This window comes from Aotus nancymaae, unplaced genomic scaffold (genome assembly GCF_030222135.1).
Source record: "Aotus nancymaae isolate 86718 unplaced genomic scaffold, 86718_ANA_hifiasm-v0.15.2.pri h1tg000058l, whole genome shotgun sequence".
In the NCBI taxonomy this organism is placed as follows: domain Eukaryota; kingdom Metazoa; phylum Chordata; class Mammalia; order Primates; family Aotidae; genus Aotus; species Aotus nancymaae.
The window spans coordinates 24,291,854-24,308,804 of NW_026988472.1; the positions used below are offsets into that span (position 1 = coordinate 24,291,854).

Here is a 16,951-nt window from a genome sequence, read left to right on the forward strand (position 1 = left end):
AACAGCTGACACAAAGAAGGTGTCCAGTGTTACAGTAATTCATGATAAGAGGATAAGTCTTACCCGGTTACTACATCATGGATATATGAAATATTCCAGCATGTCTACTCTTTTTACTTTTATTTCTCCAATCTACATATGAAGCAATCAATAATATATTTTTGGATACCCTCTATGAGTGTGTGTTCATTATTAAAAGATCCATATTCCCGGCCGGGCACGGTGGCTCAAGCTTGTAATCCCAGCACTTTGGGAGGCCAAGGCGGGTGGATCACGAGGTCAAGAGATCGAGACCATCCTGGTCAACATGGTGAAACCCCATCTCTACTAATACAAAAAAAAATTAGCTGGGCATGGTGGCGCGTGCCTGTAATCCCAGCTACCCAGGAGGCTGAGGCAGGAGAATTGCCTGAACCCAGGAGGCGGAGGTTGCGGTGAGCCGAGATCGCGCCATTGCACTCCAGCCTGGGTAACAAGAGCGAAACTCCGTCTCAAAAAAAAAAAGATCCATATTCCCAAACTTAACAATTTTACAGTTTTATAGGCTTAGAGAAGTACAGAAATTATTCAAGAGTTTTTACTAGCTGCTGTTGCATCTCAAACATACCAAGATGTCAAGTGATAGGCTGTAAATGCATGATTTCAGACCTCATTGCTGCTCTGCATTTCCATTACACCCAGTTGAAACTTTCATCCATTTCCCATAATAATTCCAAATTTTTATATCTTCCTAATATCAGGATAATTAAGAGCATGAGTCTCCTTTATACGAATTCAGTAATAAACATGATTTAACACCTTCATGGCCATATTCACTTGGGAAAATTTAACCCAGATGTGTATATTCAGATCTACCGTTCTTGACTTTATAACTGTCAACAGAAATAATATGCTTATTTGCCATTGAAGTCCTGCTTAAAGGAGCTCCCGTATTTGCTGATGCTTGTCTTCCTCCCAGTTTAGTCTTCAAACAAATATTTGAGCTTGGAAATAATAATTGAACATCTCTTTGACCTTAGTAACACAGATTTGAAAGGAATTAACACATGCATTTATGGATTTAATAATTCAAAGAAGTCATCAAGGAACTAGTTTGTTCCAGGTCTTGTGCTAGACTCAGGAAGGCAGGACACAAACATGCATAAAACTCATTTTTCATCTATTAGGAGTATACAGTTTAACTTGGGAGAAAGGCATATTAATACATTTTGCGAATGTAATGCAACTGTGTGTGTCTATGCATGTTTGTATGAGAGAGAAAGTTGAAATTTTGGAGAGTTAGGAACTAGTTCTATAGATTGGTGGTAAAGACCCATTAATTGGTCCTCTGATTAAAAAAAAAGTGTAAGAGAGCCCAACTCAATAAAGGAGAAGCTAAGGGCAGGGCACAAAACTTTGAGACAATAACTTTAGGTCAAAATTATATGCTATAATACTGTTTGGGATAATTGCTCTGAGGTTCTGGAGCTAAAGGCTATAAATCTCTTTTCCAGCTAGATGCAGTGTGAAGTTTAACATGCAAACTCCTCTATCTCATGGCAGTGAATGATTGACAGAAATTGCCTGACCTAGGGCCAGACTTGGCCATATGCAAACAGGCCAGCAACATGATACAGATGGTGATATATACCAAGGAATATGCAATATGAAGTGAGACTGGTAAAGCAAACTGAGCTAAAGTTGGCAGGTTCCTTGTCAAACAAACTTGCTCATTAAACCAGAAAAATCTGAGGCAAAGGCATTAGCCAGGCAGCCAGGCAAGATTTGAGGTAGAAACACCAGCAGATTTTAAATTGCTGCTGGTGCATTATTGATCATGACAGGGGTACATTATTGATCATGACAGTAAGGGAGGCTTGAGGCCTGATGTGTTGGCAGCAAAGGGAAGGACAGTTATATCATTGAACAGGACTGATGCATTATTGTCAGTGTAAACACCAGTATTTTGTAGCTTATAAGATGATTGTGTCCACAGGGAAAACCTCCAATCCCCATAGCTATGTTACAGCTTTAACGAAAGCAGGCATTCCTCTCTAAGATCCTGCTATTTCTAGAGAAAAGGAAAATTCAATAAAAAAACTTTAACTTACTTCTCAGAAGAGTGACCCAATGCTAAGACAGCAAGACAATACAAGCTCACAGATTTTTCAGTAGAGATTGTATCATAAATTTAAGTGCTTAAAGAAAAGCACTCAGTTTCTTAAATTACTACACAGAGTAATTTGTGAAATGGAAATTCTTGCAAACACAAAGTGCACTCAAGAACACTTGAAGTACTTGGCAATCATTCTGAAACTCTTTATTAAAACTCTAAAGCTCACCAAATCAGGAATTATCAGATGAAAACAATACAAAAAGATATTTTGAAGTATTTGTGGAGGTCAGGGGGATTGCTGTAGTCAGTACTTTCCTCTCCTCTCCACTGCATTAATGACTGTACTGAAAAAAACTTCATTGCTCATATATTTGTGTTAATTGTTTAATTTTAGCAAAATATTTCTGCAAAAGATCTTTTTTCAAAATTATGCATAAACTTTTCTAAGCTTCAGTGTCTTTCATATGAGAATACTAAGTGAAATATGAAGATATTAAGTTAAAAAAATAGAAATATATTCTAATGACATAGTTTTACACATGAACAAATGATTATAAAATAAAAATATTCATTGTAACTTAGTGTAAAAATAATATTTTAAGATAATCTAAATGTACAAAATGGAATGCATTGATTATAATATTGTGTCTTAATGGATAATAATGTAACCATATACAATCATATTCACAGAGGGCTTTAATGACATATGGAAGTAGCCATAATACAATGAGATATTTTAAGGTTGTGATCTTTTATATAAAATGAGATATTTTAATAATGTGACCTTAACAGCATCATCTTAACTTTTGTATAAAGTTCATGCTGAGCCTGGGGTAAGCAGGCACTCATACATTGCTGGTGGCAATCCAAATGTTGCAATCTCACATGAAGGAGAATTTCGTAATTATAACAAGAGCATATATACACTCATCCTTCAACTTAGAAGTCCAACTTCTCAGAATTTACCCTGAAGACACAACTCCAATAATATGAAAATACTAATGACCAAGGTTATTTATTGAAGCATTATTTGTAATCACAAAATATTGAAGACTACATAGATATCCAAGCTTAGAAAGAGGTTGAATAAACTATGTTGCATATACACAAGTGAGTACTAAGTAACCATAAAACAGAATGAGAAAGATCTCTATGAACTAATATGGAGTGAATTCCAGGAAGATAATATTAATTTAAAAAGAAAAATAATTGCAACATTTTTCTGAACCAGCAGCCAGATTTGCCCTACCCTTCCTGTGCATAGATTATGGTTCAGTAGGGGCCTCTCTGTTCCACACACAGGCATATCTCCAGGCATTCAAAGCATCCACTCACGGACTAGCAAGCTGAGGTCCACCATCCTTCCTGTGCAAAGATCCTAGTGCAGGGGTCTCTCTCCACTTCATGGCCAGGCAAATTTCCAGGAACATGGAGCACTGACACTACTGGATTAGAAATTTAGGCTACCTCTTCCACCTATGCAGAAAACTTGTAGCTGAGGAAGTTTCCCACCTCCATGCCTAGGCACACCTCTAGGTGCTTGGTGGGTGCCCACCAGATTTCTCCAAAGCACTAGTGCTTGTGCCTGCCACTGGGGACCTGCAGATGGGCCTGACTATTCTTCATCTGCCCATCTTGACCCTGTCACTCTGGGCTAAGCAGGGAGCTCAGCCCATTGTGCACTCCACAGATAAGCCCATTGCCTGAGGTAACAGAGAGCTTCTTCCAGTAAAGAAGGATTACGTATGTACCCACTCATATTGGCTGCAGTAGTATCTTACCCATAAGTGTCATCTACTGACTTGTGGGTTGAACTACACAGTCAAATATAAAACCTACTGAAAGAAGTGCATAGGGCTATAGAAGCAAAGCCAAAAGTCCCTAGTCAGTACCTTCTAAAGTCACATCCCCTAGGGAGGGAAGTAAAAGAAAAGGGAAAGAAACAAAGCAATAATATTATAAGGAAAGAAAGAAAAGAAATCCTATCAGCATGAAAATATTTACAGAAATTAGAATTGCTAGGATCTCCAGATAAGAAGAAACCAGTGCAGGAATTCAGTCACCATAAATGATCTGAATGTAGTGACACCAAATGATTATACTAGCTCTTCAGCCGTGGTCCCAAACCAAAATAGAAACTCAGAAATGACAGATAGATGCTTCAAATCAAGATTACAAGAAAACTCAGTAAGATCCAAGACAAGGTTGGAAATCAACACAAATAAACTTCTAAATCAATTCAGGAAATGAAGGTAAATATCTTGAAATTAATCACAGCTTCTGGAGTAGAAAAACTTTAAAATGCATTGAAAGCTTTATCAGTAGACTGAACTAAGTAGAAGAAAGAACTTCAGAGCTTCAAGATTGGTCTTTTAAATTAACCCAGTAATACAAAAATAAAAAAGAATTCTAAACGATAAAGCCTTTGAGAAATATGAGATTGTGTAAAGTGACCAAACCTACGAATTATTGGCATTCCTGAAAGAGGAACAGGAAAAGGAAACAACCAGGAAACATATTTAAGAGACTAGTTCAAGAAAATTTTCCTAATCTTGCTAGAGAGGTAAACATCCAGATGCATGAACTTCAGATGCATGAACTTCAGAGAACATCTGAAAGACACTCATCAGATGAGTGTCTGACTTTTCATCAGAAACCTTATCAGCCAAGAGAGATTAGGGGCTATTTTTATCATTCTTAAAGCAAGTAAATTCCAACGGATAATTTCATATCCTGCCAAACTAAGCCTCATAATTGCAGGAGAAATAAAATATTTTCCAGAAAAGCAAGCACTGAGGGAATTTGTTACTACTAGACCAGACTTACAAGAGATTCTTAAGGGAATTCTAAACATCAAAACAACAGAATGATACCTGCTACCACAAAAGATTACTAAAGTACAGCAGCCCAAAGACCCTATAAAGCAAACACAAAATGGAAACTACAAAGAGACCAGCTTACAACTTTTCAATAGCATCACAACCTCACATATCATGTAAATGACCTAAATGCCCCCACATAAATGGCACAGAGTTGCAAGTTGGATTAAAAAACAAGACCCATTTATCTACTGTCTTCAAAAAACTCATCTCGCACAAAACAACCATAGGATCAAAGTAGATAAATGGAGAAAAATATGTGAATGGAAAACAAAAAAGAGCAAGTGTTTTTATTCTTATTTTAGATAAAGCAGACATTAAACAAACAATAGTAAAAAAGGACAAAGAAGGGTGATATTACACAGTGGTAAATGTTCAATAAAAAGACATAACTATTCTAAATATATACACACCCAACACTAGAGCATTTAGATTCTTGAAACAACTTTAAGACCTACAAAAGACTTAGCCACACAGTAACAGTGGGGGATTTCAACATCCCACTGAAAGCATTAGATGGATCATGAAGGCAGAAAACTAATAAAGAAATTGGAGATTTAGATTTGGCTTTTGAACAATTGGACTAACCACAAAATATACACTGTTCTCATCTGTACATGGAACATACTTTAAGATGTACCACATGTTCAGCTATAAACCAGGTATCAATAAATTAAAAAAAAATTGAAATTGTACTAACCATACTTTCAGAACACAATGGATAAAAATAAATCAACTCCCAGATCTCTCAATTCTACACAATTACATGGAAATTAAACAACTTGCTCCCGAATGACTTTTAGATAAACAATAAAATTAAGGCAGAAACCAAAAAATTTTCTGAAATAAATGAAAACAGAGATACAACACAAATTTTCTGAAATAAATGAAAACAGAGATATGACAAAATCTTTCAGATATAGCAAAATCAGTGTTAAGAGAAAATTTTATTTTGCTAATTGCTGATCTCAAAAAGCTAAAAATATCTGAAATTAACTAACATCACACCTAGAGGAACTAGAAAAACAATACAACAAGAACAAACTGATCCTAAAGCTAGTAGAAGCAAAGAAATAACTAAGAGCAGAACTGAATGAAATTGAGACCCAAAAATTCATATAAAGAATTGACAAAACCAAGTTGGTCCTTTGAAAGGATAAATGAGATCCACAGACTGCTAGCTAGATCAACAAAGAAAAAAAGAAAGATCCAAATGAGCACAATCAGAAAAGAAAAAGGTAATGTTACATCTGATCCCATAGAAATACAAAAGATTTTCATAGACTTTGCACACACAATAGACAATTTAGAGGAAATTGATCAAATATTTATGTGTATGTTGTGAAATAGCTAAATCAAACTAATTAATGTATCTATTCACATACTTATCATTTTTTATGGTGAAAACACTTAAAATCTACTCTCATAGCTATTTTCTAGTATACAATACATTGTTATTAACCACAGTCACCATGTTGTATAATGGATCTCTTGAAGTTATCTTTCATATCTAAGTGAAATTTTGTATCCTTTGACTAACATCATCCCAATGCCCCTCTTCCCTAATTGCTGCCAATTCCTGGTAACCACCGTTCTACTCTTTGCTTCCACGAGTTTGAATTTTTAGATTCCACCTGTGACAGGCAGTGTTTATCTTTCTGTGCATAATTATTTTACTTAACATAATGTCCCCCAGGTTCATCCATGTTGTCACCAATGACATGACAGCATTTCCTTTATTTTAAACGTTATGTTTTTTGCACTTTAATACTTTCCTGTATTTAATACAGTTTAATGATACAAACTAAATTTTTAAAATAAATATATGTTTGTATTTAAAATAAATTTATGTTTGTGTTTGATACATATTTCATTCTGTAGATGGTAATAATGTGTGACATTTTAGATTTTTCTCAGTGTGGTGTGCTGTAATACAAAAAAAATTAACTCAACTAAAAGATTTGCTTTCTTTTCCTGATTATTCTGCTAATTGCCTGTATTTTGTGAGTCATTTGACCTATTTGATATGAGCTTCTTTATCTGTAAAATGAGGGGTGTTGATCTACCTTAATTCAAAATTTCCATGATCCCTTTGATACCAAATTAAACATTATATGTGACTCTTAATTCGATATCTTAATAATATTGGTTTTGCGTTTTCAAATTTAAAACCCTCTGCATGTTCCACGTAATATGTGTTTTCCTATAGCCTGTAATACTAATACCTGATGCCTAATAGACGGTCTTCCAAATCCTTGACAGGAAGTATAACTTGTAATCACATTTAGACTTTGCTATATTAAAGGTTCTCCTGAATTTGCTTATTGAAGGAAAAAAGTCTTTTTTAAGTATTTTATCTGAATGTTGAAAATATTGCAAGTTTGTGTTAAAGACAATAGTAACTTTCACATGCACAATCACATTAACAACCTATTTTTTTGTCCTGGTGAAACATTATTGGCTATAAAAATTACATATCTACTTTTCTTTATTGAGTGAAATTGGCTTTTGACTCCTTTGATTACATGATAATTAAATTGGACATCTGGTTCTAAGTGATATATTTTCTTTGCTTTTTCATTTGTTTATTGTTGTTTGCATTGCTGAAAAATGCATTAAAACTGAATGATGATGAAAAAAGCAGAATTATGTCAGATGGAGAAGAATAAGTTTTCTCACTGCAGGTACCATTTTAACTTTGAATCTTTCAAGTGTAGATTTTTCTATTTGTCTATAGTTCTTTCCACAAAATGTGTTTTTCTTCCTCAAATCAAATACCATCTTTCAGGAGGCAGAAAATGATGGGGGATGCTTATTTTTTTCTTCTCTTCATCACTCACATCAGGTGGCTACACTGATGCCACAGAATAATAGGGGTAAGTTCTAAATTGAATCTAGCAGAATTCTATGTTATATTAAGCAGGATTTTAGTTGGACCTTTGGTGATTTCATAGAGAACTAACTAAGTTTAGAGGGTTCTAGATATTGGTTGTATAAAAGCTTTTCTATATATATACAAAATAAACCTTTTAGCCAGAATTTTGAACTGCAAATAAAATATAGACTTTTAAACACACACACACACACACACACACAACTCACACACATACAACTCAATTATTTAAGGAACCAGGAAGGATATCGTTCTGTAGTTTATTATGTTATATATTGACAATACTCATAGACTCTGGAATCTCATTTAAATAACAGGAAGTGACTTAATAAGCCTGACTTCTACTAACAATACATTTTGGGAAATGTACACCCAACTGTGATCTTTGCCTTCAACAATTTACAAATGACTTTAATATGCCTGAGAGTGCTGTTCTCTAATGGCAGTGTGTAAAGATATTGTTCAGTGTAAGAAAACGGAAGCAGCTGGTATTATTGTACATGCTTCAGATCACAAGAAAATAAGAATATATCCTGTTTCCACTGTGTCCAGAAAATCTCTCTTAAACCTCAAAAAATTAGGAATCAAATTATTTTGAAGCCTTTTGTTTTTCCCTTATTGTAATGAGATATAATACTTGGGACTCTGAAATTTATTTCACTTCTGAAGAGTCCTGCAATTTGGGAAAATTAGTGAGAAAGCACTATCGAGACAAAAACAAAACAACATAGCAATGATTTAAGCTATAAATAGTCATGGTTTTCTTACCTTTTAGTGAAATACAGATTTCACATTTGGAACAGGACTTCTGTGGTAATGTGTTTGAAAATAAACACCAACAGTTTTCATTGAATCCAATTTATGTGCTATTGATTAGTAATGCTTAGCATTTTGAGAGCTTGGAAGAAAACATGGGAAGAAGCGATCATCCGATCACTGTTCCTTCACAGACAGCAAGGAAAATTACCTAAAGTCTATGCCCAAGTTCATTCTCAGGCCTCCTAATAGATTTCTTACTGAGGCCCTTTAATTCACCTAAGGAAGCAAAATGATGTTTTTTAAGTATTGACTCTTAAAAGCCAGAAAATCCAAAGGAGATGCTGACAGTTGGTGATTTTTTGAAGGAAAGTAGAAAGAAAAAAATAGAGTTGATATTTTAGCTTTGGTTCTTGACAGAGTCCAACATGTAGCTGCAGCTTGACTGTCTATATTTTGAATTAAATCAGGATAAAAGCAGCTGGCTGATTATTCGTAGGTCAAAAACTTGGCAGAGAGGTTAAAGAAAGAAAAGTAGGTAGTGGGAACAAAGACTCTCTGAAGAAGATCACATAAAATGTAGTTACTCTATCCTAACTGCACATTTAGAATAACCTGGAGCATTGTTAATAATGCCCAGACCTCAACACAGACAAACAAAATTCATATATCCAAGGATGTTCATGGGCATGTGCAGCCACGATTGAGAACCACTGATTTAAATGACCATTACTATTTTTCTACCATATAGCTATAATGGGAAAATTTTAGATTGAAAATATTTAACCAGTTTAAAAATATTTTTCGTTCTTTACCAAGGAGGAATTGTACAGTTTGAGGGTATTTATTTCATAAACCATATGTTAAAACATATTTTAAATAAAACAATCTTGGCTCATACATGATAGGAACTCCACAAAAGTTAGTCTCTGTCTTTCTTTTTTTAGTACATCTATATATTTATATATTCACGTAGGCACAAACACACATACATATATAGTAACATGACATTAAATAAGTGTGATTATTTTTTTCACAGAAATTAACCTCACACAGAATTAACCTCACTTATTATTATTTGAATGGCAACCAATTGTTTTCCCACAACAACAAAAAAATGTATTAGGTGTCACTACTTGTGGCTATAAAAGGAGTAACACGTCTGTACCAGTAAAATGTTCTGGTTGCAAGTAACAGAAAATTTTAACAAGGATAACACTTATTGATTCAATTTTCTAAAAATTCCAAACATGTTTGTGTTGTACGTTGGTGTAGATGTAGATGCCTTCAAGTTAGAATTGGTTCAGCAAAGTAAAAGTGTCACCAAAACTTAACTTTTTATTTTGATAGAGTAAGTCTTTTTTGCCTTTCATAGAGTTGACTTATTCCTGAGGCTGGCTCCCCAAGCTCTTTTAAGATGGCTGCCAACACAACCTGTGACACAGGCTTCCTAGTTCTTCTTCAGTGAGCAGGTGAGAGCATCTCTTCTTCCAACCATAAAACAGTGCTAAGTAACATTTTTATTAGGCCAACTAATTCACATCACATGCTCATTCTTAACCACACATTGGCCTAAAGGGAATGAAATTATGTTGACTGGTTTGGGTAGACCCAAATCGGGAGCTGAGAGGTGGGATAACCTGGTTGCCTTGTGTGTGTGTGTATATATATATGTGTGTGTGTGTGTGTGTGTGTGTGTGTATGTCTGATGTGCAAGTGTGTGTGTTTGTGTGTTTGTGTGTATGATGGTAAGTGGGTAGAATCCAGGGAAAGCAATCATCAATGTCTACTGTACTGATCAAAATAACATATTTAAAACAACTAGATCAAGGAAGAATTAATAAATTAGAATTAATAAACATGTATGAATATTTTTATTAGCCACCATAGAAAAGTATGTATAGTTAAATTATTGGTTGGGGTTCAAATGCAACAAACATTTTCCATTTTGGATTCATGGAGAGCATAATGTATCCTGCACAAAACTATTTTATATACATTTATAAGTTCATATCATCTATTATTTTGAGTAATTTAAAAACAATTTTGCCACTCTAACATTCCTTGTTATGTTCAAATATTTCACTGGAGATAATACATATAGTTCAGAGGGTCTTAAGTGTTCTCACAGCAAACTGACCTTAGTGTTTCAGTAAAATTTTATGTGGGGACCCCAGACAAAAATTTATATATGATAGTTCTGTTTATTGAGTTATGCCCTGACAATAGGCATTTTTCACACTGATAATTTAGTAGCCATTTGGGAAAAAGTGTAATACATATAAATTAAAAGAAAAATAGAACTTTTATTTTATTCTTAACTAACCACAGGATGTATGTACCTGTTGAGCACTGTACACACTCCCAAACCTTGGAATCAGTTTGTAGACGATCACCCTCATTTCTTATACTATACTGATTTTTGTGTAGTACTTTCTTTGTATCCTGGCAATTGCTAAAACCCTGTTTCACAAATATACAATGTAATCAAAGAGGAATTTCATGTGGTCTAATGATGAAACTGGAAACTACCTTTCCTAGTAGTTTTTACTGTACCTGATGGATATTAGTACATTACTTTTGATTTTTTTTTTTTTTTTAGTTTCCACAGATGTAGGGAGTACAAGTGACATTTTGCTACATGGAAAAATTGTATACTAGTGAAGTCTGGGCTTTTACTATAGTCATCACCTAGATAGTAAACATAGTACCCATTAAGTAATTTTTCATCCCATACACCACCACCCCCAACTTCTCACCCTCCCAAATCTCTATTGTCTATTATTCCAGCCTCTATGTCCATGTATACACATTTTTTGGCTTCTACTTATGAGTGAGAACATGCAGTGTTTGACTTTTTGAGTTACGTTACATCAGATAATGTCCTCCAGTTCCATGCATGTTGCTGCAAAAGACATGATTTCATTCTTTTTTTATGGCTCCGTAGTATTTATTTGTGTATACACATCACATTTTCATTATCCATTTATCCATCAGTGTATACTTATGTGGATTTTGCATTTCTGATATTGTGAATAGTGCTGTAATAAACATATGGTTGCAGGAATCTTCTTGATATAATGATTTCTTTTCCTTTGGGTACATACTCAGTAGTGAGACTGTTGAATTGAATGGTAGATATATTTTTATTTTTTTGGGAAATCTCCATACTGTTTTCCATAGAGGTTATACTAATTACATTCCCACTAACAGTATATAAGTGCTCTGATTTCTGCACATCCTCACCAACATCTGTTATTTTTTGCCTTTTAATAATAGCCATTCTGACTGGTGTAAGATGGTGTCTCATTGTGGCTTTGATTTGCATTTCTCTGATGATGAGTGATACTGAGCATTTTTTTATATGCACCTTACTCATTCATATGTCTTCTTTTGCAAAATGCCTGTTCATGTCCTTTGTTTGCTTTTTAATGATGTTATTTACGGGTATTGTGTTGAGTTGAGTTCCATTTAGAGTCTGTATATTAGTTTTTTGTTGGATGTATAATTTACAAACGTTTTCTCCAATTATGCAGATTGTTCATACTATTGATTATTTCTTTCATTGTGCTCATGGCCAACATCATACAGAATGGGGAAATCTGAAAGCATTCCCCCAAGATCTGGAACAGGTCAAGGACGCAGACTCTTACCACTCCCAGTCAACATAGGTACTGGACCTGTTAGAGTAATCAGGCAAGAGAAAGAAATAAAAGACATCCAAATTAGAAAAAAGGAAGTGAAATTATCTCTTTGCTGACAATACAGTCTTATACCTAGAAATCCCTAAATACTCCTCCAAAAGACTTCTAGATTTGATAAATGAATTCAGTAATATCTCAGCATACAAAATCAGCATACAAAAATTAGTAGCATTTCCATACATGAGTAATGATCAAACAGAGAACCCAATCAAGAAGTCAATCTGTTTTGAAATTTCACAGTAGTTGTTAGTATCATACAGTGCCTTGATACACAGTGTAGAAACTGTAGTTATAGTTGTAAGAAGATACAAAGTAAGAGTCAGAACTGGAAAGCCAGGCTTCCAATTAAAAAGTATCAAGAGATGACAACTAGTATTGAAAAAAAGGGAATCATCATATACATTTTTCAAGTATCTTCTTACAAAGTTACATACATGATTTGTATAACAACATTTTTACTTTTACAGAATTTTTCTAAAACACATTAATTTTAAAAGTGTATCATAGTCTATAAACTGATGTTTGGAGTTTTTAAAACCAACTATTACTTCTGCAAATATTTCCTACTCAAGATTACTGTGGAATTACAAAATTATTCTAATGAAAAATGGGAAGAGGACAGTCCAGGAAGAGATATAACCTTGCATTTTTATAGATTGCAAATTTTACTCTATTTCTACCTAAAAAAGGTACCAATACCAAATGGCAATAATTCATGGGACCACCAAATGTTCTGAGCTAACTCATTGGCCTTATTGACTTATTTCAAATTTATGATTAGGGAAATAATACATTATTGTAATTTTTCCCTTCTGAATTTCCTTTTACAATGGCTGATTATTAAAGAATTAGGGCAGATAAGTACTACTTTTTCTCTTCTAAATAATGACCAAAAAAGCCCATAGGCTAATGTATCACAACAAGATATTAGAAGGAGAAAAATCGATTGTCGGTAAGATACTTAGTAATAAATTTTACAATAGTGACCTTGTTTGCCTGCTACATACTGTATAAAGAAGAGAAGCCAATCAAAACTGCATGAATGATTAATGCATTTCATACAAAGTTCAGTGGTATTCTTAGAATATATTTGCTAAGGTGCTGCAGTCATAAGAAGGCAAACAAATGTTAGAGCTCAAGTAAGGAGTTTCAGAAGCAGTTCTTAAGAGAGACACATGCAATTAATTTCTTAGTTTCTGTTGACTGTACAAATTGAAGTACTGATATCAGAATATATTTTGTAAGAAAAAAATGACATTCAGATTGCAGTTTGAAGTTGTAAAAACTAGGGGACTATGCAGTAGATTTGATTATTGAAAAATCTTATAATAGGATTATGCATTTTGCTCTGTTGACATTAGGTTTAATAACAGGATTTTCCTTGGCCAAAGAATGTGTGCCATTTTGTAACACAAATTTTAAGAGTGAATGTGTGGTTCACCATATCTTTTTTTTTCTTCCTGCCTCCAGTGTATAGCAGAGCACAAACTGCTGGGTATGTGGAATGACTGAGCCCCTGAGATATTTAGAATGTTTGTCACTGCAGCATTGCCTAACCCATCCTGACTGATGCAAGTTATTGGGCATTAATATTAGTATAAACTAAATTTGGGGAAATTGAGGAAGAAGGAAAAGAAGCAATTGTTTTCTAAATAGGCATATCAAGGTTTTTTGGGGCAGGTGAAAGAGTCAGGCTGTAGAAAATGGAGAAAAAAGAAAATAAAACTTTGGCAATAACTCCACTGTCGGAATCCATATCTTGAGACTATGATGAACCATCACAGCTCTCAAGATTATCCTGGAACATTCACTGCTATGCATTTCCTCTGAGCTCAAAGAGTTTCAGCTACTTTCTTATGGCCTCACAACTGGTAAGGGACAGACTCAAAACACATTGCTTTCAATTCTATTACACTATCATCTAAACACAGAACGTGAGCACGTGACTAAGTGTGGCAGCTGCTCAGAGCTCCCTTGGAGAGAGAACCTACTCTGGGGAGTGCAGTTAACTAGCAGCCTCCAGCTGCAGTGCCTTTAGGATTTGGGATTCAGTATAGGCATTCGAGCCAAGGATACATTCTACCCAGGAAGTCCCCAGCCAATGACTGAACATGGAAGGGGGATTTGGGTCTGGCCATTTCTGCCCAATGCAGTGTCTCCTATGGACAATCTTTATGCTATGCTCTCCATTCTATTGCCAAGACTTTCTCTGAGCTGCACTGTTCTCTGAGGCTCTTCTTATCCCCTCCTCCTAACTTTTCTCCTCTCCATTCACAGGAGGTGTCAGAACATCACTGTTGGAAGATTTTCTTGGCCCACTCTTGCCCTCTTCCCCCTTATCTTACGTAGATGTCACCTGTTAAAAAAAGATATTCTGACATTTGTAAAAAGGTAAGGAAGACTTTATTTTGAGGATTATTGCAACAGATGTCAACACTGTTGTAATAGGGGAGAGAGATCAGGCTCAACTCCTAATACAGAAGACAACTGGGGATCTATAGTCAATGAGCAGAATGAGGGGCATCAGAGGATGAAAAGTTACAAAAAGGAAACGTCAAGGGTAGAAGCATTTTTGCTAAACCAACTTAATAGGATTCTTGCTGAAGTCAGGCCAGGATGATTGGATATCACAGCATAATTACTACACTGCCTTAGCAGGATTCTTGCTAAAACCTGGCTAGGCAGGCCAAAGACAGGGCCTAGCTGAAAAGAGGGCTCAGAGAAGGCTGTCTAAAGTTTGGCCAAGGAAGCAGTCTTAGTCACACCCCAGTAAATCTCTTATATTCCTTATTCCATCTTGGCATCTACTTTCTAAGCCCTTGAACTGACACACTTAGGTGCACTGGAAAGTTTGATCAATACCATTGTCAGTGGCAAAATGTGTACACCTTCATGCCAATATTATTATGGCTTGAAGAAATAATGTTTCTTCTGCTTAAAAAAATAAAAATGGTTAGGGTTTTGAGTTCTGGTAAAGTGCTGCCATCTGTGGGCTATTTCCCTTTTGTTAAGTACTGAAGGTAGGGATTCACAGATTGTCTTAGTTAATGCTCATACAATATTGCAAGTTAGATTATATGATTATTTTTATTTTATACATAAGAAAACTAAAGCTGAAGTAAAATGACTTGTGTAAGATAATCCTTCCAATAAATAGCAGGGCGAAATTCAGGGCCAGATCTGTCATATTCTAAACTGTCACTATTTACTCAGAGTCAAGCTCCTGGCTAGTAAACTACTGTTATGCAGGTTTGCTGTGTGTTGGGAAAGAGACGTAATATTTGGAGTTTGATTTGTTGTAGGAAGAAGTTGAGGGGCATAAGAGACTTTGTGTTAAATTGTGAATATAACATTTTATACACACTTTTCCCATGGTTATGCCAAGCCCCTGGGGAGTAAAACCTGTTAGGCTCAAATGGATGGTTTCAATTTGTGTGTATATCTCTTTGGAGTTCTATGGCTAACAGAAATCTGAGAACTGGACAATGCAATAGAAAACAGAAAAAAAAATGGTTCTAAAGTCAACTTATATTCAGAATATTAATTTTACCTCTTCTGAAAAAATAAGAATCTGAGAAAGTTTGGTCATGGACCCAGATTGTGACTCTCAGCTCTCTAGACTACTTCAGGAACTGCTTGCACCAAATTCCATTCCTACTTATGTACCTCTTGTTTCGTAGTACCTGTTCTAACCAGCAGTGAACACTGGAGAAAGTTGGTGATGTATTGTGTATTGGAAATTAAATAATGAAGCAGCAAGTTAAGAGATAATGTCAATAGTCTAAATGGTATTGTTTAGTTTTTGTTTTTCTCTGAACCCTGACTCTGAACCCATTGATTCTTCATGTGACTTATCCCAGGTATACTGCCTTAGCCTGAGTCATGAATGGATTATTGATTCTTTATCTCATAAAATGAATATTGCGAACTGTAGCAGATATTGTCATGACTGTGCCCAGATCTCTCAGATTCCTTTTTACTATGCACATGTGTACCTAAGCTCCTTTTTGATGTTCTTTTGCTTCTAACAACAACTTTGCACCTTTTTGACAACACTGCCCTTGGGCTATGACTCTTTCATGCATGTACACACACACACACTACACATACATATATACACACACACACTACACATACACATAGCTAGAAAAGCCTAGGGATTTAAATCTTCTGTTTGATGGGCAGGGCATAAAAACCCAGCTTTCTTTTCTTGGGACAAGATAACTCAGACTTAGCTTTCACTCCGGGATTCCCCTATAGAATGAGACTTAAGTCTCACCATCTGTAGGAATTTCCCTGAGATTACATCTTTGTTAGACTTCCACCCCTTGCCTATCCTGTTGCCCTCTTGACTCCCTTACCAGTTTCCCTTAGGTCAGGAGCACTTTTATCTGACAAAGGTCTAATATCCAGAATCTACAAAGAACTAAACAAATTTACAAGAAAAAACAAACAGCCCCATCAAAAAGTGGGCAAAGGATATGAACAGACACTTTTCAAAAGAAGACATTTATGCGGACAACAAACATGAAAAAATGCTCATCATCACTGGTCATTAGAGAAATGCAAATCAAAACCGCATTGAGATATCATCTCACGCCAGTTAGAATGGCGGTCATTAAAA

General features: G+C 35.1%; 1 long non-coding RNA gene across 1 annotated transcript in view; it reads left to right on the top strand.

Annotated features, from left to right (window-relative positions):
* Positions 1 to 378: 378 nt before the first annotated feature.
* Positions 379 to 16,951, top strand: part of LOC105707394 (uncharacterized) — a 35,680-nt gene continuing 19,107 nt past the window's right edge. The window contains exons 1-3 of the long non-coding RNA XR_001105061.2: positions 379 to 7,850; positions 9,999 to 10,095; positions 14,605 to 14,718. This is a non-coding gene — a long non-coding RNA (uncharacterized LOC105707394). The remainder of the gene's footprint in view (positions 7,851 to 9,998; positions 10,096 to 14,604; positions 14,719 to 16,951) is intronic.